General features: G+C 38.7%; 1 pseudogene; it reads left to right on the top strand.

Annotated features, from left to right (window-relative positions):
* Positions 1–25990, top strand: part of LOC140249940 (uncharacterized) — a 47041-nt pseudogene that overhangs the window by 15484 nt on the left and 5567 nt on the right.

Below are 25990 nucleotides of genomic sequence, written 5' to 3'. Positions count from 1 at the left end.
AGCTGGACAGGCTACTGAAAGCTGGGCTCCATCCCAGTTCCTTGTCAGAGTACATTACTAAATAAAGCACACATAAGGAGTTAGGTGTTCGGTCCTGCTCCATGTTCTGGTGCTTGTCCAAAAGTTGACACAATAAATTGAAGGCAGTCAAACTCACTGACTGTGAAAAAATGTTTGCAGTGCTGTCTCACTTGGTAGGCAAGTCAAACCATTCTACAAAATGGCAAGCTAATTTCAGCAGGAAAAAGAGGGAAAAATTATTTAATTCTCTGTGTGTATATTAATAGTGGCTTCTCTTTAGACGTATATTCAGATGAAATAATGGGAAAGAAAAAATGAGATCTAGAGCAGGTAGTTGTTTGATTGAGAGACTCCCCTGGAAGAATAACAGAGGTTTAGAAAGCTAAAGCATCAGTCCTGAAAAACTAGCTTACATTCATAATTGAGAGAGCTTTTCAGACACCCTCTCTTCTGCAAATAGCTTCAAACTTTAAGTAGAACTTGGAATGTAAAAAATGTCCTCTCTTTGTTGTCTGGAACTGTGTAAGGTTCCTGGTGCTTCAAGTGCAGATGAAAACAATTGAAGTGAACGGTTGTATCTGTAGTTAGGTTACTGCAAGACTTCAGTCTTTGGACTCCCAGCCATTTCAACTGAACAATTCACTTAAAAACATGCAGTGAGCTTTGCAGAAACATATAACTGTGGAATATTAGATCAGACTGTTTCTGCTACTATTTCTGCCGAGACTAGTCATTTTCGGCTGTCTTAGACTAAGTAGCACAAATCCAGTCAACTATTTTATCACTGTATCAGAATCAATATTTAGAAGTTGCAATACCTTCACCTTGGTACAGTTCGTGACCTTACCACTCATATCATGGCTTGGAGGCTGGATTGCTGCTGTGTGCTCTTGTTCTTAAGTGACTTTTACTCTTGTTTGGCTAACATCACAGAAGCAGTGAACTCTAAGGAATGCAGAACTCAAGTCCTGGCGCATTTCTCATAAACATAAAGAAGAATCAAGAAGAAAAAAAATATTAAGAAAAGCAAAGATTGTCATGTATAATTGAAATTTGTGTCATTCTCGACTGATGAAGCCTAAAACAAGAGTGAAGATTGAAAAATAGAAGAAGGAAAGAACTCAAAGTTGTTTTCTCAGTTGTTTTGTCTATTACGTTCTTCAAGCTCAAAAGAAAATACACAGAAGATATTCTTGGCATAAAAGAAGCCAAGTGCTTTGTTCCAAAACAGATTTCAGTTGGATTTGTGGTTTCTTTTTTCTTGTTTTTGGTTTTGGTTGTTTTGGGGGAGTTTTTTTGCAGGTCAATCTTGCATGTCTCTAGCACAGTCCAGTTAAGCTTGTAAGGTCTTCTCAACATAGATGCCAATCAAAATTTTTAGTGGCTAAAATTTCCAATTCTTATGTTTCACCATCTGAAATTATAGTTCTCAAAAATTAGCTTTATTTTTATTTTATTTTTTTAGCTAGAGCAGGAACCTCTAATATTAAAAAAAAAAAAAAAAAAAAAAAAAAAAAAAAAACCTTTTTCCTTGTTATAATGCTTCATTGTTCCAGTCAGGTTCTCTTTGCAGACGTTGAACTTTCATAGATATTAAGAACTGTAATTCTGAAAGTAGATCAAGGTCTGTACATACCTTGATGCACTGAAGTGCTGAGTTGTCACTTGTTCCATATCCTTGTAGCAGATGATAGGGTTTCATGCCCCTGCAAGATCTAGGGCTGCCTAAAGGCTTTCTCTAGTACCCATTTAAATACTCACTTATTTTTATTTTTTTTCCTAAAGTAGATCTGATTTTTGAATACAGTCTGCATGTCCTCACTCCATTCAGTAGCTAGTCCTGCATGTTTGAAACATTGTTTGGAGTCCTTGTGCAAGTTCTGATTTGCTGCAACAAGTAGCAGTAATCACTGAAGTGTTTTGGACAAAAATGGAGTCAGTGTCCTTCAAATGCAACTGGAGTATTGCACTCCTGAGTGATTACTTCTTTCTCCGCAGTCAAAAATAGTTTTTCTCCAGACATTGCAGTTATCTCCAGGTATAGGCAATGAGACATACAGTTCCATTAGTATTCATACTATCTCCCATATAGACACATGACTTACTAAAGAGAGTGCACTAGTCCAGTGACATGGCTTTGTTCCTTGAAAGTCACTTGATCTCACCATTTGCAAAGAAAAATCAGATGACCAAATAACAGAAAATGCAGTGCACAAAAATACCTCTGTAATCATATAATCAAATAACTTCGACTGATACACAGATGACACATACACAGAAAGGACTAATGTCCTTTGGTCTAAGAATAACCTGAATTTCCTTGTTATACCATCACTTGCTAGTTTCTGATGATTGATAGCAGCCATACTACTTATTCCTGAACTTTTTTCTGTCTAACAACTGATGTTGAAACAAGATATACACAGCTTTTTTGGACTTGTAAACTAAAAAGAACATTAAGAAAGTTTGCTGCACTGATTCTTATTTCTGTACCAAAGTAAACATGGGCTACAGCCACAAAATTCAGACACAGGTTTAATACTGAATCAGCAACAGCACTTCTGAAGCACTTTAATTCAGATGAAGACAAGGAGTCAAACCCTCAGTTGGTTTAATATAGAGTAACTCAACTGATTTGATTAAATTTCAGCTATGCCAGGTTTTGAAAGCTCACTGTTGGGCAAGATAATTGCAGGAAACAGGAAGAAAACAGTATAAATGACTAGGGGAAAAAATAGGATGTGATGACTTGCAGACCTGCTAACATGCATACCAGTACCACATTTCTATGAGGAATGCAGCACCTTTATACCACCAGTTTCATCTATATCCCTTTTTTGTAAGATTATTTGGAATATTAGTGTCTCAGTGGTTTGAACCTTCTTTTGTTAATACAGCTGCTGTTGATTCATCTGCACCAAAGAGTTTGCATTCCAGTGTTAAATGTGAGTATAGTTTTGTTTTCAAAACAGGTCTGGTTTCATTTGTTTGGTTTGTAAATACTTGTCTTTTTTATGATGAGGAGGCATGCCTTAAAAATGCATCATTCCAAGTACAGTTAAGATAATAATAAACATCAGAATCATAGGATGGCTTGGATTGGAAGGAACCTTAAAGATCATCTAGTTCCAGACCCTGAAAGTGAAGTATCTAACCTAATATCTAGAATAGTAGCTGTATCCAGTTGTTGGTTCATGTTTGCACGCTTGCATTCTAATTTGCAAAGTGTAAGAATCTTTGGTATACATTACATGTGGTTGTTTAAGGCATAAGTTATTTTAGTTTTCCAGTCTCAGTGCAAACCACTGGCCTGTTGAACTCCTTTGCTCTCATACAGTGTGTTTTCTTAACTGCTTTGTGTTCCTCAGCATCAGGCATACCATCGGTAAAACAGGTTTTTGAGAAAGCAATGTTTTATAGTTAAGACAACGTTGCATTGCATCTTAACGCCACCTCTTGGCTGAAACCTGCAGTACCCAACATTTTGGCAGAGTCTCTGATAGCCTTCATTTTTTGGAAGGAAGGAAAGATGGTAGAAAAGCAATATATTCATCCCTTACCCTGAAAACAGAGAGCTCACTATGGAATGTGTTCAGATTTCTTCATTCACCCGGTTTTAAGGCCTATCCTGCTTCTTTGATGAAAAATTATATATATGGGACCATACAACATTTCTGCACAGAAAACCCACAATTTAAAATCAAATCTTTAAAGCAAGAAAAGTGAAAGTAGCTGGTTTTTTAAGAATGCATGCACAATGGATATCAATTGTCAGAGACCTGCAGTAGGTTATCACTTTTACTGGGGTATAACACATGTAAAAAGATAGGCTCAAAGACGACACTGAGATGCAATTGTTTAAGTTAAAGATGCACACCATCCAAGAAGGAAAAGACAGCTCTTCCCTTTAAAGATTCAGAAAAATGGGTCATAAAAGATCCTCAGTGAAGAAAAGCAAGAGAATAAGTCCAGGATCATATCACATAATGAGAATTTTTTTTTTTCTTTTTTTTTCTTTTTAAAACTTCATGTTTGATATCACATTAGCTTTTCCTCAGTACAGTTCCTTTCACATAAGCATTTTAAACTTAGTATTTTTGACTGATTTTAATATTTTAAAGGGAGGTGATCCTCTCACAGAGGTGCACAAGGCACAGAAACTCATTTATTGGAGAAGATCAAGAGGGCATTATCTATGTTCCTTATAATAGCTACTTATTGTTTCACTTCTACAGATAATCAGAAATGTACTGTTGTCTGCGGTTTCTGTTAATTTAAAAGCCCACATGAGTACAAGGCTCCTGCACATTGAAGCCATAACATGAGGAAGTGAGGATTCAGCATCATTTGTATCCTTTATATAGCAGTACTCTGCTAAGGAAAGGCAACTCACGTTTGTCATTTAATGTTTATCTTCACAAAAGGATAGGTTAGCTCCAGAAATAGCCGTCTTGGCAAAAGAAATTTTGTCCCTGAAAAACTCAAAGTTAAGAAGTCACAGTGAATAGATAAGAACTTATGTCTTCTGAAATGTTAAACAGAATAGTAGCACAATGGAGGTACAGCCACTGCTAATGGGGTTAATGTGCAATCATTTGTGCAGTATAAAATGACTTTGTGTTCACAAGTATAGGCTTCTGTTTATCATTTGCATATTAAAAGACACAAAATATATGAAGGCTGTTTTGCCAGCCTGCTAAAATAACATGAGGACAAAACTAATTTTCTGCTTAGTTGAAGATTGCACATTTTCTTCTTTTTAGGTAGAATTCCACAACATTCCTACTTTTGTTATTACTAGTTGCTGTTTACAGTGTGCTTTTAAGACCTTGAAGTTTATCAGAATGCACAGTAGTTTTGACAGACACACGTTTTGATAAGATATAGTATCTTACCTGTTCTCAATCCATACACTTGTGTAGATATAGACTTGTTTTCCAAATATACTACCTGTGTTGCACAGCAAGCATTGAGTTCTCTGGTCAGCTGCAAGAAGAAAACCCAGGTCACTTGGTAATGGTGCAGATGTACGTAGTCCTGTTAAAATAAAGACAAAGCCTCAAACACCTGCAGAGATTAATACTGAAAAGACTGAACCAAATACTGTGTATAGTGCTTTGTTTCATTTTAGAAATAAATACACTGCAGATAAAACACTAAATAAAATGTAAACATTTTAAGTAAAACACTTTTTGACAGTATGAAAATGAACCATTTCTCAAGCTGCCTGTACCTGTTGTTCTGTAGGTTAAGAACTGCATGGATGAACTGGAAATGTGCAATGTGTAGGGCTTCCTCCTGAATGCCTTCAGGTGTATCTTGCATTTTCAGTTCTAGTATTTAAGAGTATGAGCTCCAATTTAGTGGTTCATTGAACCTTCTGCTGCTTTGGATCTCATGAAGGTACTAATGTTGCAGTTGGTAAGAGCATCATTGATTAATTTCACATGAGAAATTCTTCTCATGACTTTACATTTGGTAAAGCATTAGAAATGCTAGCTTCCTTATGTCTGTGAGAGCAGCATGACTTATGAAACTACTGTGAAAACAGTAATTCCATGACCACCCCAGGATTGAATATGTCTGACTAGGAGAACGTTTACATTTTTTATTCTCAGTTGAAGCCACATTTACCAGAAAGAGCTTAAGTTATGCTGCAGAAACCACCAGAGGCCAGGTTTCAAAGAGTGTCTTAGTAATCAAAAGGAAGAATTTCCATTCCAAAGGAAATGTGAAAATTCCTGGGCAAAAAAAAAAATAAATAAATAAAAAATAAAAAATAAAAAATAAAAAATCCATTATGGGGCCTTGTTTTTATACCAGTGAAAGAGTAAAGAATAAATACTTATTCATATATTGAGTTTGAGAGTCAAATTCATCTTTTGCACTCAGAAAGTCCTCCAAATTCTTCAGTTATTAGGGATTAAGAGCTACAGCTGAATTACATTTCTTGGAAGCCTGGAAGCATGAGGCAGTGTTTCCGAGGCCTGTGGGTTCCAGAGTTCTCTCCCAGACAATATTGTATGGTATTGTGATGTTTGAGTCAGATCTCCTGAGGCAGATCAGCTCAGTAGAGAAGCAGAAACCTTGGCTGATATGCACATGAAAGTGTCCCAAATGAACCGGTAGGAAACTGGAAAAAACTTAGCACTTGTGAAAGATTGATCAAAACCAGCCCTAAGTGGGGGAATCCATAAATGTAACCCACACTTTATGCATGAAGATGAGCAGCCCAAATAATTAGTTGGCAAGTCCTGCAATTTTTAAAAACCCTAGCTAAATATCATTTCTGTGGCTCCATCACAGCCTCAGTCCACCATTCTAGGGAAGCACACTGGGCCAGCACATCTAGTTCTAAATCTCTTCCTACTCTCCCATTCCAACCAAGGAGTCCAGAACTGGACACAGTACTCCAGATGTGGCTTCACCAAGGCATAGTAGAAGGGGACCATCACCTCCCCTAACTGACTGACCACACTCTTTTTAATGCACTCCTGCTTGGCCACATCAGCACACTGCTGTTTCATGGTGTACAGGAACTGCTGATCATGGCTTGAACCTCTGATTGACCACCAGAGGCAAGCACTGAGTCTGCCATAGGAGCACAGGTGAAGGCAATTCATCTGTGCTACTGGAAGGGCTGGAGCCTGGCTGCACCTTTCCTAGACCCCATTTAAGGGCTCCCTTCCATAAGGAAGGATCTCTCTCTGGAGATTGCTTTTTTGTGGAGTTTTGCTGTGAGCCTTCAATGTTGGTGAGCAGATTCATTTATTAATTATCTTTCTGTTGCAGTAATCTTACTTAACCAAACATCTGTATAAGTCTAACCTCTGTACACCTACTGATTATACCATAAGAAGTTTAGGCCAGACATAAGAAGGAACTTTTTCTCCCAGTGAGTGGTCAGGAATGGCCTGCCCAGGGAGGTGGTGGCATTCAAGAATGGCAGCATTCAAGAGGTATCTGGATGAAGAACTACAAGATATGGTTTAGTGGTTTCCTGTAGCTACAGTATTGGGAGGACGGTTGGACTAGATGATCTTGTAGGTCCTTTCCAACCTTGTGATTCTATGATTCCATGGCCTATCTGCTGACCACTGGGGCACGTAGGCCTTCTTTGTTACAGGTCAGCCCCTAAACTGTGCTGACGCATAAAAGCATCCAATCTGCCCAGATCTCTCTGAATAGTAACACAAGCATATCGTGTGTGAGCCACTCCTCCTACCTTTGCATCATCAGCAAACTTGCTGAGGGTGCACCCCATCCCTTCATCCAGGCCACTGATGAGGATGTTGAACAAGACTAACTCTAATACCTTCCTTACTCATAAGAAGAAGGTCCAGCAGCACATCTCTTTTCATAGACTCCTCCACCACCACCATCATCTGTATCAGAAAGTTATCATTCACATACTGCAGGAACTTCATGGTCTGTGTATGTCTGCCAGCGTTGCTTTTCCAGCAAATAGCAGGATAGCTGAAGTTCCCTCCCTCCATGAGAACTAATGCCTATGATCACAGATCTACTTTCAGCGATCTGTGGAAGGCCTTATGAACTTCCTCCTGATCACAAGCATCTGTGGGTGCCTGTAGTAAACACAATGTCACCCATATTAGTCTGCCTCTTAGTTCTCACCCATAAGCTCTCCATTCGTTCATCACTTCCCCCTAGGCAAATCTTGATACATTCTAGTTGTTCTCACATAAACAGCAACACCACTTGATGATCTGTCTTTCCTAAAAAGAACACAGCCATCCAGTTATGTAAGCTGTCCCATGTCTCCATGATTACAGTGAGATCATGGCCCTGTGACCACGCATAGATCTCTGATTCTTCCTGTTTATTCCCCATGCTTCATGCTTGAGCGTACTGGCACATCAGAGAAGAAAAGGGAGCAGGGGATGTAGGCTTTTCTTGAGGGATGCAAGAAGTTCCCAGTAGCTGTGTATGTAATTGAAGGGGATGAACTTCTGGCTTATCTCATAGGAGGCAGTTAAGGAATATCTGTCACTGTTGTGGTTGGCCTGGCATATTCCTCTGTTGGTTGCAATATTGTGAGCACTGTCATTTTGGACCTCATCCCAAAGTTCTTCAGTTTAAAGCCTGCCTCACTAGATTGGCCAGCTTGCTGCTAAAAATTGCCCTGCCTTTGCTAGACAGGTGGATCCCATTCATCTCTAACAGGTTATAAACTTCATAGGAAATGACATTATCATAAAAACAAAAACCCTCATGCCAGCACTAGCCATATAGCCAGGAGCTGATGTGAATCACATGTCTATTTCTGTCTTCCCTCTTTCATTCAAAATTGAAGAGCAGATAGATAGCTTGGGTGCTACAGTTCCCAGGGCCTTACAACCTTCTTTGATTCTGCCCATGTTCCAGCTTCCAGTGTTATTCATGCCTACATGAAAGAGCAATTGTGGATAGTGGTCCATGCTCACAAGTTGCAGCACTCTCTTGGCAACATCTCACATCTTGGCTCCTGGAAGGCAGCAGACTTCTCAGGATTCCCTGTCAGGCAGGCAGAAAGAAGCCTCACTGCCTTTTGATAGGGAGTCACATGTTTTAGGAAAAAGGAATGATATCTTTTTTGTTAAAAAAAGAAAGGAAGAAAAAGCTATGTCTGTCATCAAAGTACTTAAGTGCTTAGATATGGTACACAGCGGTCTTTTTATAACTTGTGTTTTTCTTTATGTAATTTTCTGCATGAGACAGATGTTAGTCAAAATAGTGATTTCTGTTTGGGTTTTTAGCCAGTTTAGAATGAAATTTCTTTGTGACTTTCAAGAACACAACACCTGAGAATAAGAACAAGTTGTTTCTCCAAACAGCTCAAAGGCATAAAAAATTGCAGCATTTTATCTCAGGAAGATTAGAGTTTGTGTGAATAATCTATACAGTCAATTATATAAATACATAATTTCATCCTCACAGATGTAGAAATGCTAGTTGTTGCTAATCTTGGGCAATTGAATGGATCATTTAGCAATCAGTGAAAATTAATGTGTTTATATATGCAAACATCAACTTTCTATCATTGCGAGTTTATGGAGTGTTAGTGAAATGGTTTTTAATAATATATTTTTCGGTCTGTAGAAAAGAAACGTGTATCAGCATTCCCAGGGAGCCACAATGAAGGAAATATCAAACGTATGACTACAGCTATCAGTGATTTACTGGGCGGCGTGGTTCACAAATTCTTCTCCCTCTTCCAATCCTACTCAATGCTGGCAGCTCTGCCTGGGATCTGAGTTCCTTCGTGGCAACCACCGTAAGGCCCAAAGATCATCTTCTGGGAATTTCTGCCCCAAAAGATGCACCAGCTAGACACCAGTTAGAACAGAGTAAATGTGTGCTATCACCTCTTTTACAGTGGCGAAATTAAGACACCAGAGATTAATTATCGTACCTGTGCTCACACTGGAGCCTGTTTCAGAGCTGGGAATTAAGGAATAGTTTTCTACGTTCTACTGCAGTCAGTTCATCACAAAAGCATCCTTCCCAATGATTTCAGAGTTAGTGCTGTTGAAAGCAGTGTTTGTAAAAAGGGAGAATGAAGCTAGTGGGAGCTACTGATGGATGCAGGGAGCAGGAGTTTGTCATAACTGTTGTGCACTGACTCTATTTTGACTTTGCATTCCTATTCCCCTGCCAAAGGGGAAAGCAGTATGCTTCAGCAATCAATACTTAAGCAGGAATGAAGCATCTCGTTTCTCTTCTACTCCAGCTTCCCTTCCTCCCTGAATACTGTTGTACAATATCAATGTTAAAAAAAAAAACCCTACCTATCCCTCTCCAGAGGTTCATATATCCCTGTCAGTGATTTGCAAATAGCTGTGAGTCTTCTGCTTCTGTTTTTCCAGCTTAACAACAGTGTCTTTCAATAGCAAAATATAGAGTCACTAGCATTAATGCAAGCTGTATGAAATTTGATTTGCTGAAGTAAGTTCTTGATCACTTCTCAGCATCAAGCAGAATTAACAATTCAGCATCCCTTCACTTGCTGCCTTTTGGCTTCAGGTAAGAGACAAAAGTCTATCTTGGCTAAAGAGGCTTTAGCAGTTTTTAGTAGCTTAGAATCTTAAAAAATCAAGAGCAGTACTGCTAGATTTATCCTTTTGTTGGGCCACGCTTTCACGGGTGTAAATTACCACTGTCAGTTTTTATTGACTCGTGAAGGAGGGAGAGAGATCTGGCCTTTCATAACAGAAATATGCTGAGATATACTTCAGATGAGAAACGGGCTGAGGTGCTCCAAGTGTAAGAGTTGGATCTTATTTGCTTATGAAGGAAATGGTCAATAGTTAGTGGTCAAGAATGGGTTGCACTTGAAGAGCTGGGAATTTCACTTGTTGATTCTGTCTTATTTATACTGGCTAAAAGATTAAGAAAGAAACTGATTACTTTCCCCTCACAAGTAAAACAAATACCAAATCTTGTTGTTGTCTGCTCAAACAGAACAAGAGAGAGAGTTCTTTATTTTGATGCAGACTACGAAGGAATTGTGTCAAATGCTGTCAGCTCCACTGTTGTCCACAAATTTGTTCATAAAGCAGAACAAGTCACACACAGCAGATGTGGGTCACAGCCAAAAGGTTCAAGTTTGCTAATACTCAGATTGGATGTTATCTACAGAGAGATGATTCCTTCTTGCCTTCCTCACGGAGAAATTTCTGTTAATGTCATTGTGAGCACTTATTTTAGCAAAATGAGCAGAATATGGCATGGGATTGAAAATGACACGTCCAACAGCAAGGGGCAGTGTCACTTAGCAGAGTTCTGTGAGTATTTCTGGCATTTTAGAGGCTTTTCTTCCTCTAGAAAATCATTTTTCATTCTCTCAGTTGATACTATTGCAGAGTTTAACTATTGGTGAAAACAAATAATGCTGAACTTGAGCTTGGGGCTTAAAAACCACCCACACACTGTAGATTAATGTGCCAACATAGGCGTTTCACAATGATAGCTAGTAAGGCAAAGAGCATCTGAAATCAAATCTAAGCATTTGAGCCTTCTCTGTCACTGGTTTCCGTTGGAGAAATGGTATTGTTTGCTCTGGACTGCCAAAATAAGCAATCACCACACCAGACAAACTGTTACTAGTGCAGACTGCAGCATTTGGCCCGTGGATGTGAATATTGTAACTGTTCTTGTGTCTCTTTGTATTGCACTGCTCTAAAATCAGAGATTATGTAAGTTAACAATGGCAGCCAAAACTGAGAAAAATGAAATTTCAGAAAAGTGATCCATGGTGGATAAAGAATAAACTGTTGCAGTTATCCAGTCTGATTTTTTTTCCCTAAGTCTTCCTTCCTCACATTGGTGTCTGCTGAATTAGTGGGGAGGAAGAGCTAGAAATGTGTCCAACCTCATTTATTTACATGCCATCTTTCATTAAACTGTTACAAAGAATAATTTACCTCACTAGGAAGGACATACGCCTTTCTTTCAGGATGAATTTGTCCAGCCTTGGTATTTACATTTGCTGTTTTAGTCATGAAGTTGTGGAGCAGGATTCATAAGTTCAGCAGCAGTCCTCAGTCTATCAAAAAAGACCGCAGTGCAGGTTCACTGTACTTATGCTCCAGATTCCCACTCTTTATAGACAATGATATTAGACTGGTTTTGGCTGCTGTCACTGTGAGAAAGCACAGGAACCCGTTTATCTAGCAAAAGATAGGAGTGTTTTTCAGCAACACTGATTGCCTGGTTAGACTCATCTCCTTTAAGTAAAAGCCTGCATTTTTTGGACTGAGGTGTTCAGTTATCCATGCTGAAAAGCATACTTCTTGCCTACATATACTTTATTGAATCATACAGACCACTTTTTTACAGTAAATGACTCCTGTTATCTTTGTCCTTGAATAACTTCCTTTCCCATAAAACTCACAAGTTCACCAGCTGTAATTGTTTAAACTTCATGAGGAAAGATTTTATGTTTTTACAGACAAATGAAAGAAATAATCTAATAACACAACATCAAAAGCGATCCATGTGTTATAAATACCTGGCTTGGAAGGAGCCCTCACTTCTAAGAACATTTTCAGATCTGCCAGTTAGCGATTTCGTAAACACTTGTAGTTTTGTTGTCTTGTAATTCTTCGTCCAAATATCTTGCAGAACAAAGCCAAGGAGCTTATAGGAGTCTTTTAGATGAACATATTTGTCTCACTCAGCCATAATTGAAATCACTTTTTCGTCTTGTCATGCTGGCATGATGATCTTTTGGTGAACATTTTTGACTTTAACTGAGCCTTGTAACAGCCACTGAGTTGTTATGCTTGGGACTCTGACAGCCCTGGAGTTGATTTACCACTTTTTCTGTTCTTTTTCCCCACAGTCTCTTGAAACTTCCTTGTTGTTTCAAAATTCATCAGAGGTTAAACTTCAGCCAGTTTTTTTTAAAACACTTGGTAGGAAGTAAACCAGAACTCCCACTGCAAGTCAAAAATGAAGGCATGAGCCAAGGTGTTGATTCTGTTTCTAACTATAATCACTCAGTTTTGTAACATCTGGTAAACAATTTAGTGGAAGACTGTTCTGGCTATGTATCCTATCCTCATACTTGGACCATAGTGTTCTACTTCAGACTTGAAAATAACCTTCTCTTTATGAAGGCGGCTGTGGAATCAGTCTAAGGTGTACACTGCCTCATAATATTTGTATTTAGGACAAATATAAGAGGAACTGAAAGAAACAAGTTGTCTTTCATGATGTTTTGATCATCAAGATGTTTTGATTAGTTGTAGTTTGATTGACCAGTTACAGCTTTTCTACTGAGTAAATTTGTGTCTGCTTGGTACGAATGCAGGCCTTCTATGCAGCAACAAAAGAGAGACAAGATTTTTTATTAGCTGGAAAAAAGCAAAGAATACCAGGAAAACAGTGTGGGGGCTATATTTTTAAAAGGTACTGCTTTCAACCAAATCCCTTTTATTAACTGTACTTTCTTTTGCGTTGACCAGTACCAGGTACCAGTAAAAGAACCACTAAAACTGCACAATAGCATTGATAAATAACATTTGCCACAGTAGAAAGCATGATAAATTAGCAAATAAATGAGCTTAACAGGAAGGTTGGTGAATTCATTTGCCTAAATAACTGCTGCACTGGCCATGCCATGTGATTATATTGCCTGGGAAGCAGCAAATATGTAGCGAAGAGATACTGGTTCCTGTTGCATCCTGTAATTGGATTCAGGAAAAATACTGAATCATGACAGACTGACAACTGATTCTCTCCTGCAGCATCCCCAGTTAACATGTCCAATTCTGTTTTCACCTATAAAATACAGACAGTTCTGAAACATGTCAGCAAGGACATGAGAGTGGAAGGCATGGGATACATAATTTTTGTTCTTATAAAGAGAGAAAAATACGCTTATCATTTGGGATACAAACAACAGTGTGACTTGAAAAACTGAGAATGTCATCCACTCCTAGCCATTTCGTTCATGTGTCTGGAGAGCATGGCAGGTTAGCATGCAGCAAAGTCATTGTGGGAAGACACGTGCAAAAGAGGAGAGGATTGAAAAGGAAGCACAACTGGTGTTGGAAGTGGTTATGATGCAGCAGACTTGCAAACCCAAGAAGGAGCACAGGGAAAACATGAATAGGAAAAAACAATAGTGAGGAAAGAGAAATTGGAGAGAGTGAAGCTAGAAAGGGAGGAGAGGCACCTTTAGCAGATGTGTTTCTGAATAAACTAGGCTGTAGTGTAGGACCCCTCAGTCTGCCTCATGTGGGTGAGGCTCATACAAAACCTGATGGTTTGCGGGGAAATGAAACCTGTGTCTCTTAGGGAAAGTAAGGGAAAGTTGCTGCATGACATTCTGGCCAAGGGTTTTTTGCTGACTACTCAAAACATATAACTATAATGTGCAGAGGAATAGGACTTGTTTGAATAGGCTTAATGCCATGTGGCATATTTATAACCTGTATTTGTAGTAAAAATATCAGTGAAATACTAGATGATGTCTGTTTAAGACCCGTGGTTCTCTGACCTGGAACATTTTATTTTCTTGCCCTTGGCATGGCTTGGTGAAGGCTCAGCCTTGCATGGGTTAGAGGCTGTTGTTTTGCCTTACCTGCACACACGCATACAGAATGTGCAGATGAGCAGGGAGGCACGAATACAATTTTTCCCAAGACCTCACAATAATTTGTTGACAGCATCACAAAAGAAGCCGGGTATCCTGACTGGCAGTACCATTGTGTAGGCGCTACATCAAGCTCCTTGTCTGTTATTTTTAACAGGACTTCACAATGCAAAGTCTTTAATCAAAATCTGGGGGGTGGGGGGGAGGGGGGAAGTTTGTTTGGGCCCTGAACAAACCTAGATAAAGAGGAGAGGTACTAATCTCTGCACGAATGTGATTGAGCAAGTACATTCTGTTATTTGTTCCAGTGAGTTGTATAATCCTGCTTCCCAGTCATCCAAATAGGATTTTGCATTGTCAACATGTTTTTTCTTAATAGGATGATGCTATGAACTCATGTCCATGGAAGAGTGGAAAGCCAGATTATATGCCTCAGGAGATGATATATTTCATTTTAGCTATTCGTGAAATAACTGTTTTTTCACAACAGCGTCACCACAGCCTTGAGGCAACTTTACAAGGTGTTGTGCCTCATATAGAAGCTGTCACAAACTTCTGAGAAGCCAACAATTTAGAACAACACATAATTGCTTTAAAAAAAAAAAGACTTAATTATTCATTTTCTGAATGAAATATTACTTTCATTAAGACTTACTAAAACCCTGTAACTCTTCTGCTAATTCAGAAATGTGCAATACTAAACTCTGGGCAATACATCTTCCCCTCTGAAGAAAACCTGCAATCATATAGTACATTGCCAGGTTACAAGCATATTCAGTCTCAGTACTAGTGAGATGGAGGAGCTGCTTACTCACACACACAAAAAATTACAGCTTATGATAAGCCTAACACCATTTACACTGAGACAGGTTTCATACAAGGTTACTAAAAGAACTACCTCAACAAGGGAGTGGAGATGCAGGTGCTGTTCCATGGTGACAGCAATGGGACCCAAGGGAATGGCATGGAGCTGTGTCATGGGAGAGGCAGCAGGGGGCTAGGAAAAGGTTCTGCACCAGAGGGCGGTGAGCATGGAACAGATTGCCCAGGACAGCAGGCACAGCCCAAGCTGCAGGAGTTCAGGGAGCGCTCAGAAAACACTCTCAGACATGGGGTTGTAGTGTTGGGTGCTGTTTTGTGGAGCTAGGAGTTGGACTCCACTCCATGATCCTTTCCTCTTCCAACTTGGAATGTTCAGTGATTCTATGACCCTATAGTAACTAATTCTAAGTATTCTTGTAAGTATTCAGACTAGGTCTGCTCTGGATTTATTCTTTGTTGTTGGACTAACACTGAAATCACATTATCTTAGCAGTAAAGTCTGCATAGACCACAGTGGCAGCCTTTAGTCACCCAGGGTTGAATCTCACAGACTTCATAGCATCATCTTTTCTTCAGTTTTGACTTGTATCAACTATTGTCTAGGATATGGGGAAAAGAGTGGGCAGGAGATGGGAACAAAATACTGTGCTCTGTTATGCCTCCACAACTAGTTACTTACCATGTGGGTGACATAATGAAGCCCTGGGTTGCATTTCTTTCAAATACAGATGTGTGCTTCTGAAGCATCAAGCACCAACCATAAAGAGAAGTGGTTGTCTGCCCTTTATACTACCTGGCATTAAGAGGAGGAGACAGAACAGTCTTTAGTGGGAAAAAAATGAAAAGCAAAGAGCATAATAACATGTGACTTGAACACTGATTTAACTTGAAAGAGTTGTGTTTACATTTGTATTTGTACAGACAATGATCAGCAGAAAAGAGACAAACTGATGCAAGCCTTTGAGAAATACAAGAAAGATCTCATTCATGGTCTTCATGCCACATCATTCAGCTCCAGAATTGTCTCTCTAGGCCAGCAGAAGGTATGTGATATTCTGACAGTGTGTGACTACTTGTCACACAGGTAATATCAAGTCACCTGACAGAGACCAACTTCCTCATAGTCAGCTGTAGTCCAGAGTGTTGGGAAGCGCCTGTAACACTACAGGCTTGTGGCTTTTTATAGTCTGGTCAAGCAGAAATAATATTTGACTCTTAGTTTTGCCTGGGAAGATACCAAAAAATATGTAGTTTCATGGTCCTGAAACTAGTGAATGTATGTGATGTGCCCCAAGTTTTCACCTAAGCTGCAATGACTTAGTCAGGTTTTTTGTTAGATTCAGCAGCTATACTCTCATCTGTTCTTATGCTTACATGGCTCACACCTTAGATCTACAACGACATGTGTGTATGTCATGCACAAGTACATGACTAAAATGTGTCCCTGTACACATAGCATTCACAAACCCACATGTGATGTCATTGTTCCTTTGACAAATAGGATTCAATTTCTTGTTGAAGCAGAATTTTTAAGAAAGTATTATGTGGGTGGCTGGAAAACAGAAAATGAGTGAATTTACTGAAATAATTTTGTGGCATATATGACAACATTCTTGTTACGAAAATTGCTGTACACAATATTAAAACAATAACAACCAAAACTAAATCCCCATGGTTTTTATCACAATCCCTCTGAACAAAATACAATAACATCATCTTGTTTAACTGTATCCTCTGAATTCTTGAACAGTATTCACTGGTAAAAGCAAGATATTGAAGTATTCAATCCTAATTCTTTATATTCTGACAGGTGCCAGAGACTGTACAACCTTGTGGTAGTGTGAGTAGGCCACTTCTTTACCAAATTCTATCTATGGACCTCAATGCAATAGGCAACATTATCCAAAACACTTTGTCCTGCCATAGTACTGAGTCTCTCTGAGGGTAAAAGTCCCTCAGGAGCCTATATTTAGATTGTAAAGCTTTCTATTTGTTGAGAATTATAGTGTGTTTACCAGTGCCGCTGGTTATAAAGTAGGTCATCCAATTTAAACATCTGTATTATTTTGGTTTGTAACACCTTGGTTCCACTGAGATAAAAAAGAAAATGGTAGACTGTAATTTCACTGATGGTATTTATGAGGATTACAGTAGTCCTCCTGGAATTCAGACTCTCAAAATGGAGCTCATACCTGAATAGTCTTTCAAGGAGAGCGAGTAGAAGGTGTCATCCCACTGCTCCTAAAGAGGATTGCTGTGAGAATGACGATGACCAAGGAAGGAAAAATCTCCCTCTGTGAGCCCTGGCAAGGAAAGAGGAATTTCTGTAATTTCCTAAGAATACCTGTCATGAGAAACTTCAACTTTGCCAAGAGAAGGAAGGAAAAGGAAGCTAGAAAAGGGACATGTGAACAACTAGCTGTAGCGCAGCAACAGTGTTGCTTTACTTCTAACTGCAGCTCATTTAGACCACTTGAAGTAGTTTGAAGACTGTTTCTTAAACTTCCTTCTTAGTGAACCAATTTGTAGGAGGCACTGCCATCAGCAGATTGCTTTTGTGAGTTTTATTATTATTTTCTGGGTATTTTGTTCCTTAACTTGCAGATGAGGTGTTCCCTGTTGGAAAATGGTCACCTACATTTGACGTCTGCACAGAACAGCTATTCCAGGACAGAGAGAGTGCAGCCTCCTTCTGTATCTTTTCAGATGCTCAGATCAAGAACTCAGTTGCCAGCCTCTTCTGCAAGGAAGACTGCTCAGCATAGTTTGTGCCAGAATCATGTTCCTGCCTTTGGTAAAGACAGGTCATCTGCTTTGCAGCTCCAACAGTCTCATTTGCATTTAAACAGTCACAACAGGAAGAAGGCATTTCAAAACTCTTCTAACAAAACATACTCTGGGGACCTCCTTGACAAACACTCAGTTTGCTTCACAGAAAACGAACGTTTTACCCCACAAATCTTAAAGACATCACAGCAATCTTTTCTCTTGAAGCATGGGTGCTATAATCTTCCTCCCCCCAAAAAGAGCACATCTCCTGGCAGACTATCACTTAAATCAGCTGATAGCAGTAAGGAAAACAAAACGGAGTCACACAGGTATGTTGTTTATGCATCAGTCCTAAAGACTAAGTAATTTGACTTTCAAACATGATCCTTTTAAGCAAAAATAATTGGTTTTCATTGTGCTTTTGATCTTTCAGTTTTTCAGAAGATGCACATATGAGACCACATCACATTATGATGACATCTCTACGTGGACAGCTGAGGTTGGTGCACCCAGCTTGGTAGAAAGAAAATGAATGGAAGCCACTATTCATACACAAACTTGTCCTACTTGTGTAGAAAAAGGATGAATTACATAATTTCTGGGGAGTGTACATTAAGAGCAGTCACTAAGATCACAACTGAAGCATCTAACGTGGCAATATAGGGTCAAAAGACTTCTGCAAACAAAACAGGAAAAGCTTAAGTAACTCTGAGAAACATAAATCAGGCATTACGCAAGGTAAAAAACAGTATCTTAAAAATTAAGATAGCAAATTAAAGCAGCCTTTTCACTCCATTGATCTAATACTTTAGGGCCCAGAAACACCCAGGCAAAGGGCTAAGCCCTCAGCTTGAGGGGGTATACTACATACTACAGACTGTAGTATGCCATACAGGCCTGATGTGTGCTAGCTCTTTGCTAGCTGGGATTGTTGCATATCATATTCCAACCACCAGACTTTCTACTTTAAAACATTAGGAAAGAAGCTCCTAAATTCATCCATACTCCTATTTGATGAGCGAGGATAATTTCGGTATCAATCTCTTTTTATAAGTCTTCTGTCTGATTTTTTAAAGATATTCAGCACATCCTTTTAAAGAAAAAGGTACCTTATTCAAATAAGCTCTCTAAATATTTCCCATTTTCCCAAACCTTCAGCTTTCCTACATAGTGTTTGCAGAGTTTTTTCTCTTTTCCATTTCTGCTAATGTGAATCTAACTAGTAGAAATAGTCTTTCTTTATTCACAAGTGATTGACACTGTAGACATTAATTTCACATGAGCAGACCTGTCACTTTTGTATAGTGTTGCAGTGTATTTTTATGTATTATGGAATCAAATCATTTCCCCCAGTGCTCTGAATAGAAACATAAAATGTTAATACAAAGATCATCGAAAATCTAGTTTTCTCCTTTACCTGTTTGTGACAGAACTGCAAATTATAGATTCCTAATTCTGAAATGCCACTTTTTCCAGGACCACAAGAAAAGTAAGTTAAATATATATATATATATGAACTGCTTCTAAGTTTAGAACAAAATGTTAAAATAGGAATCTGATGGAAAATTGAAAATGAGGCACAAGAGTCATTTAGCAACACCTACATGTGGTGAGTGGAAATGACTCCATTATGGACACAAGCTTCAGCCTTCTTCTTTAAGAGGAAAATTGGAAAAGCTGTTCTGAGTCATACCACTCAGTCCCCTCTCACTGTAGGCAAAATACATAATAACTAAACTAATAACTAAGTAATTTCTTGTGCTATCTATGTGCCCGTTGGGACACTTTTTCATGAACTGATTTTCTAGAAAGGTATAGATGATTTGATTAATGAAATCAATGTATTAAATTAAATTAATGAATTAATATAATTAGGAAGCTGACCAAAGAGCTCTGAAAGGCACTCTTTTAAAAGAGCATGAACCCAGACTGTAAAAAAACGCATCCTAGTAAAGAGGTTCATCAGTTTTGAATATGTTGGCCCAATTCCTTATTTAATTTAGTTGCTATAAAAATGCTGCTGCTGTGGGTAGTACTGTAAACTTTGTGTTCTGTGTACTTTAATGAAAGATGCTGACAGCTTATGTATTTGTGCAGAGAAGAAGAGTGTCTTCTTTTTCTTCAGGATCTTACAAATGACATTCTGAGTGGAAGTTGTTACCATGAAGAGTAAGTGCTTTGCATTTCTTAGTTTTCACTTTAGCTAGAAAATAATGACCAGTTATTTAATTGATGTAACGGACCGATGTTTTTAATTAGGTTAATATGAAATTTGAAGCCATTTTAGCTTGGTGTATATTCTTGTAACTACATTTTATAGGACTCCTGATTTAAACTGAGCAGCTGAACAGAAAATACTGGTAGTCATCCTTGTATTTCCCAGTAACTTCTAGTAGAAGCACGCAAATGTCATATTTTCTTACACTGTTCTCAGTCTCATTCCTGTACACAGTAAGGCAACAAGTGTTACTGTTATAACACTTTGATTCCAGTTCCAAGTCAGTCCTGATGGAACAAATCACGGAGTTACAGTTATTCTTCCTTAGTGAACTACGTCATAGCAAAAGATTTTGTGTTTAGAGTTCTTTCCCCCTTATAGAAGAGCAACATGAATTAATGCAATAACTGCTTCCTCTAGGATGTGTGCTCTGTCAATTAACAATGCATGCAAGAAGACTAGAGCCAAATGTACTCAGTTGTACTGGTGTCCAATGCAGCATCCTTTTATGGTTTCACAATTTGTATGTGCTCCCATGCCACCTATCACATTTCTAGCAGAAAACTATCTTCTGTCCATGGGTCTATTTGAAGGCCTGCTCAAAGCTACAACACTCTGTCCCCCTTTTCTATGCCATGGCCTGGCCAGCATTTTAAATAGGAAGCTCTTTGGTTGAGAATTTACCACAAGTGTTCAATTTAAACCAAGACAGTTTTTGTCTTAGTCAAATGCTGTGCCTTGATGCTGGAGAGGTGCTAACCTCCTGGTGTGAATCAAGCTCATTCTGATACCACACCAAGATTTTCTACTGATAATCTCTAGGGCTCTTTTAAAATTGTTTTAAGCAGCCATTCATATGGACATTTTATTTGGTATCTGAGCAAGCAGTTGAAGGCAGGAGCTTTCTTTTTTCCTTCTAAGTGTAGTGGTTTTCAGACTACCTTTGATGCCTGAATTAGAAATGGAGGTTTCCATTTGAATTTTCTGATTACACTGTGAGGAACAGTAGCAGCTTTGGACATCACAGTCTCAACAAACACTGAAGAGGTTGCTGAGCTTCCTGCCTGCCCATACACATTATTAAAAAATAAAAATAAAAAAAGATAACATTTAAACAGAATAAAGACTTAAGCTGCTATGTGTCAGCCTCCAAATTAACAGGAAGATTGGTATCCTTCAGAAAACAAGCATTTTCTCAATAGCAAAAAGCCAAACAGAAGAACCCAGACTTGTACATAAATGCTGTGACAGCAGCAAAGGGTTGTATGTGTGCTCCATTCTAAGCCCAGCTCAAGGCTCAAGTGTGTGCTTAGGCTTATGGGGTGAAAGGACCAACCTTTTGAATTCAGATTGAGGTTTTAGATGCTGTGCTCTCTTCCCTCAAAAATAAAGGTTACTAGAAAAATATGAATGATCATCTGCTACTTTCTTGAGTCACCTCTAGTAACAGAACGTCATTTCTCTGCAGAATACAAGAAAGCAATCAGTAGTGGCCTTTTATTTCAGTTCCAGAGCTGAATTTCTAAATAGGTCTTTGAGACAGTCTAGAAAAGAAACAACTGTCGGCCTTAGCAAACATGCTGCAGGTTGTATACAATAGGCACATACTTTAAAATCTCCATTTATTTAGATGAGTTTGTCTACAGTTAAAATGATTAATGCTCTTGCAATCTAAATAAGTAGCATACAACCAAAACAGCCCTTCTAGCACCTCTGATTCATTGCAAATTTGTATGCATATATACTATGACTGCGTGAAAACACAAACACCAGGTTGGGTTTCAATAAATTACAACTGCGGAACTTGGAAACCTAATCTCCCTGTCAGATTTCATTTTTACAGGTGCTCACATATCACAGTGAGCACAACTTTTGCTTGCAGATAGTCAGACCATCAAGAGAAATAGTCTGAGTGGTTTTTTTTAAGGCACCTCTCTTGCCCTAGTCCACCTAGTCAACAAAACTATAACCATGAAAGTTCAGCTCCTGTTGTTTCACTTAAAAGTTATATCTTTTAAATAACTGGGGCCTGAGAAGGAGACCATACAAATGGTCTAAAGTCTGTTGACTAAAGGCAATTCAGAAATTGCCTTCTAGTAATGCAGTATCCTGGACAAAGGGACTCCAACTATAACTGAATCTAGAAAGATGTTTACAGCAGCCTCCCCAGTCTCACAGATACAGCAGGGCAGTACAGCATTCCCATGGAGAGCACCAATAGTTTTCACTAAATGCAGAAGAAGGAATTTGGAGATAAACACATGAAAGACTGTTCCTGTCAGAGCCCTTGCCAAACTGCATTCACTTGGAACAACCTTACAGAGGTTCAAGACTTCATTTCTTAAATCCATTTGCAGCTATGACACAGAAGGGGGAAGGAGGTGGAGCAACGCTGAAAAGTTGGGATATATTCTAAATGATGTGGAAAGACAGGCTGAGTGCTAGTTCTCATTTGAAAGTATACGATCTTTGAACGGGTTGGGGTTTTTTTCCTTCTCTCTTTTTTCTTTTTTCACTGATGTTAGTTTTCATTATTTTTTAAGGGTGTTAGAAGATGTATTTTAAATACATATTAAAAGCAAGAGGCATAACCATGATGAGGTAAGCAAAAAACATCTTTTAATAAATACACCGTCATCTCCAGCAGAAATGCTGTATCTCAATGCTGAGCAACCCTTTATTGCAAATTGACTGCTCCACAATTTAAATAGGAGGCAAGGAGAAACTAATTCTACAAAATCAGCAGGAAGGGCGCTTTCCGTGGAGGACTGCTAAAGAGGTTTTTCTGTAAGATTTTGTGCATTCTTCTAACAAGGTATCTAGAAGGTAGTTAATATACTGAGTGTGCAGAACGGCTGGAATTATATAAAACCTGTTTATGAAGAATGTTTCTTGCAGTACTTATTTTTTTTTTTTTTGCTGCAATTGCAACTTTCTGTAAAAGAACAGCAAGGGAGAATTGTGGGTTGTGACTAAACACAGTAAGAAAACCTTCTTTTTTAATAGTTTCCTTTTAGGATTTTGGTCTCCAGAGCAGAATAAAACTCCAGAGTTCAACATTAAGGCTCCCCATGTGGTTCCTGCTAAGAATTAAACACCTCAGTGTGCTTACCTGAAAATCTCACATGCTGAGAATGAAGTGATCTGTGGAGAGAGGACACAAAATGGCAGGCACACACGTGCATTCACAGTCGTCTCTCTCTGCAGCAGATCTGGCATCTTACTTAGGATGAACAAAATAACCTCTACCTGTTTTAACCTAGAACTTGGAGCCCTCAACCAAGAGCATATTTATAACTGCTCTTTGAAAAGCCTGAAAATACACTGTGTTCCTTTAAAAATGATTCACAAAGATGATGGCATTAATGGGGTCTTTGCTATCATACCAGACTGGCTGAAGCATTCCCTATGAAACAGGGGAGACGAATTTCAATGCCTGCCCTACTCTGGGGAGGCCCCAATCCAACTCTGCAGCTTGTGAACAAAAGCTATTTGTTCTCCAGGTTTTGAATTTGTTTCTCAGCACAAGGTAACAGGAAGGGCTGGGAGTGGAGTCACTATACAGGGAGGTTTCAGAACTCTTTTAAAAAGCACTTGTTCCACACTTCTAATAGTCTATATTATAATAATATAATATATAAATAATATAATATTAAATAATAGTTTAATAGGAGACTGAAGGAACTCAATTCCTTCCAGAAGAATGAGTCTGCATACAGCAGTGGATTTTAACTACAACCAATCACAAAGTGTGATATCTTGTGTATTCTCCTGTAAAAACAAGAGTTTGAAATAATATCAGAAAGGAAGAATAAAAGTAAGTGGCAGAGAACAGAATTAAAGGATTTTTTTTAAACACATAGTAGCATGTTTAGTCATGCAGTGATGGAAGGAATAAGACCCAAACTTTCTCTACACGTTAGAAGGATGTAAAGTGATCAGAGAGAAGAAAGGTTCTTTGGGATGGTTAAATGAGAAGTGTAAGCATAACCTACACCTGGAGAACATCGCAGGCAGTGAGACTGGTTAGAAAGGGCACAGTTCACACAGGAGAAAGAATGGAAGCTGAATTGTTTCAAGACTTTCAAAAGAGGATTGACCAGTGGATGGGAGAGAGTTCCTGAGTGGACCTTTTATCCTACAAAAACACTTTTATATCTTTTAGTTTGTTGTCTTGAAACTAAACTCTTTCTATTCACTGCTGCTGTTTTTCTGGACCAGGTAGACAAAATAGGCAGATAGATAGAAACATTTGTCAAGGACTCTGCAGTGTTTATTTGACCCATGTTGGATGTCTGCCAACTTATTGTTTGGGTTCTTGTTTTCCCTGCTCTGCTCTTCTGTGTAATTTCTACCTAAAACCAGCATCTCTCTGCAAGTTCCTTCTGGCACTTACCCTGGCATAACATCAGAGACTGTTCCCTAAAGCAACTCTACTCCAGACTGCGACTAGTTTGCGTATCATGAGGATGCTTAAACCCATCTGACTGCCTAACTCAATGCCTCTTCAGTTTGCTTGTGCTTGGACATGCATCAACCAAAGGGAGTAGTAGCATCATCTGTCTTTCAGGAAAAAGGTTACACACTTGAATAGGATGTGATATTGGGACTGAGGGGAAGGAGAAGCAATCGATGGCCTAATGTTGTTAGGAAATACAGAAAGTAACTGCACTGAGGAGGCAGAGAGAGAAGAAAAGACTGCAGGAGATACATACAGAGAGGTAAACAGTGTCTCAAAGATAAAAGCCATTTTAATGACTCCTTAGCACCCTCCTCCCGATGTTCTCTAATTACGTACGTGGTACAATTATTTGTGTAAAGCAGGGGCAAATGGCAGCTTTTTCTCTGGATTCCAACCTAAGACAGCTTTCAGCCTGTTTCATCAAGGTATGTCTGAAGAGCAATTTTCTTTGCCTCAGAACCTGCAGTTTCAAATCACGTACACTCCTCCTAGCCAAGGTTAATTTCTGTGGTTCATGATGTTTCACCATCCCTGCAGACTGCATTTTGTGATCTGCTTGGGTGGTTTTCACTTACTGAGATTCAAACATATTCCTTTACGTTTTAGAACTACACTGTCTTCTACAACACTTATTAAGAAACTGGAGAATTATTGTAGCACATTTTTACAGAAGGATTCCCCCATTTTCTGTACTACTTAAGTGGACTCCACATTGGAAAGACATTTTCCTGTGGGTGACTTTATATAAATACTTGCTTAAAACCCAACATCATGCTGTTTTATATCTATATAACCACTAGGATGACATCTCAACTGCTGTTTAGTGATCTCAAAATCTGATCCACACTGATCCAATTCAAGAAGTCATCGATTCCATAAAAAATATTCTCTTAAGAAGAAAATAATACTGGTTCATGCTGGGAAGTATAAGCAAAAGACCAGTTCTTAGAATTCAGTAGAGGAGAAAAAACTGTCATTTCTGAGGGTTGAAATAGACACTGAAACAGGTCTGGAAGTGAATAATTTCAGGAAACTGATGAGAAACTAACACAGTACCTATAGAGAGGGGCCTGATGCTGCTCTGTCTTCCAGCAAGCAAGCTGTCCCAAGTAACAATTATTCCAGTTATTTCCTGAAATTTTACCATCTAAATCCAAAACTTCCCAGAGAAGTAATATCTAATACTTTGATTCTGGGAGGACAATAAAGCCCAATAGGCTTTATTTCTGGACAATGAAGTCCAGAAATATTCTGGACAATAGAGTCCAGAAGCAAAGTGTGAAGATACCAGATATACCTCAGGAGCAATGGAGGTGGAAGACAGCTGTTACATGGCATTCAATAGTATTTTACCAGGCATTTTAAGACAGTAACAGTAAAGTACAAGCACCTCAAGGCCACAGCAGTGCAATAGATGAAGATTTGTCCTTCTTTAACCAAATAAAATGATTTGCTTTGATTACTGAGTGAGTACAGCATCAGTGACAAGACCTGGCAAGAGATGCCATAGGACCTTTGATTGCCAGCAGCGAAAGGTCTATTTTTCCATTTCTTATGTAAAATAAAAATAAAAATCTCTTTTGAAGTACCAGGTCCC

This window comes from Excalfactoria chinensis, chromosome 3 (genome assembly GCF_039878825.1).
Source record: "Excalfactoria chinensis isolate bCotChi1 chromosome 3, bCotChi1.hap2, whole genome shotgun sequence".
NCBI lineage: Eukaryota > Metazoa > Chordata > Aves > Galliformes > Phasianidae > Excalfactoria > Excalfactoria chinensis.
Note: the sequence above shows the minus strand (reverse complement) of the source record. Positions and strands in the feature narration are given on the sequence as shown.